This window comes from Chrysochloris asiatica, unplaced genomic scaffold (genome assembly GCF_000296735.1).
Source record: "Chrysochloris asiatica unplaced genomic scaffold, ChrAsi1.0 scaffold00032, whole genome shotgun sequence".
NCBI classification, from domain to species: Eukaryota; Metazoa; Chordata; class Mammalia; order Afrosoricida; family Chrysochloridae; genus Chrysochloris; species Chrysochloris asiatica.
The window spans coordinates 13,337,979-13,338,811 of NW_006408550.1; positions in this window are offsets into that span (position 1 = coordinate 13,337,979).

An 833-nucleotide genomic window follows, 5' to 3' on the forward strand; every position below is an offset into this window, starting at 1 on the left:
TTACAATGATGGTCTCATAAGATATTTTTCTTTGTGCGATTGACTAATTTCACTCAGCATAAATGTCCTCCAAGTTAGGTGTTTCACAGATTCATCATCATTCTTCAGTATTGCAAAGTATTTCATTGTGTGTATGTACCAGTTCATCCATTTTTATACTGTTGGGCACTTAGGCTATCTCCATTTTCTTTCTATTGTGAACAGTGCTGCAATGAACATCAGTGTGCATGTAGCTACTTAAGCCCTGGCTCGCTCATATTTCTTGTGGCTATATACCAAGTAGAGAGATTGCTAGATCATCAGGTATTTCTATTTCCAACTTTCTGAAGCATTGCCATACTGGTCTCCAGAGTGCCTGAACTATTTTACAGTGTCACCAGCAATGTAGGAGAGTCACAATCTCTCTGCATTTTCACCAGTTTTTTGTTGTTGTTGTTGTTGTTGTTTTACGTCATTGTTAATGCTGGTGAGAGATAGATACCTCATTGTTGGTTTGATTTGCATCTCTCCAATGGAGTCCTGGTGTGGTGCTGTGGTTTAATGTGCTGGGTTGCAAAGTAGGTTTGAGCGACAAGGTTGGTGGTTCAAACTCACCAGTCAATCCTCAGAAACCCTATATAGTGTCACTATGGCTCAGAACCAACTCGATGGCACTCAATAGCAATGACTAGTGATCGTGAACATTTCTCATATTTGTTGACTGCCTAGCTATCTTCCTTGGCAAAGTGTCCGTTCATGTCCTGTGCCCATTTGTTTTCCTGTATTATCTTTTTCTTATGGAGGTTTTGTAATTTCCTATAAATTTTAGTTATTAGTCCATTTTCCCGGTCTGT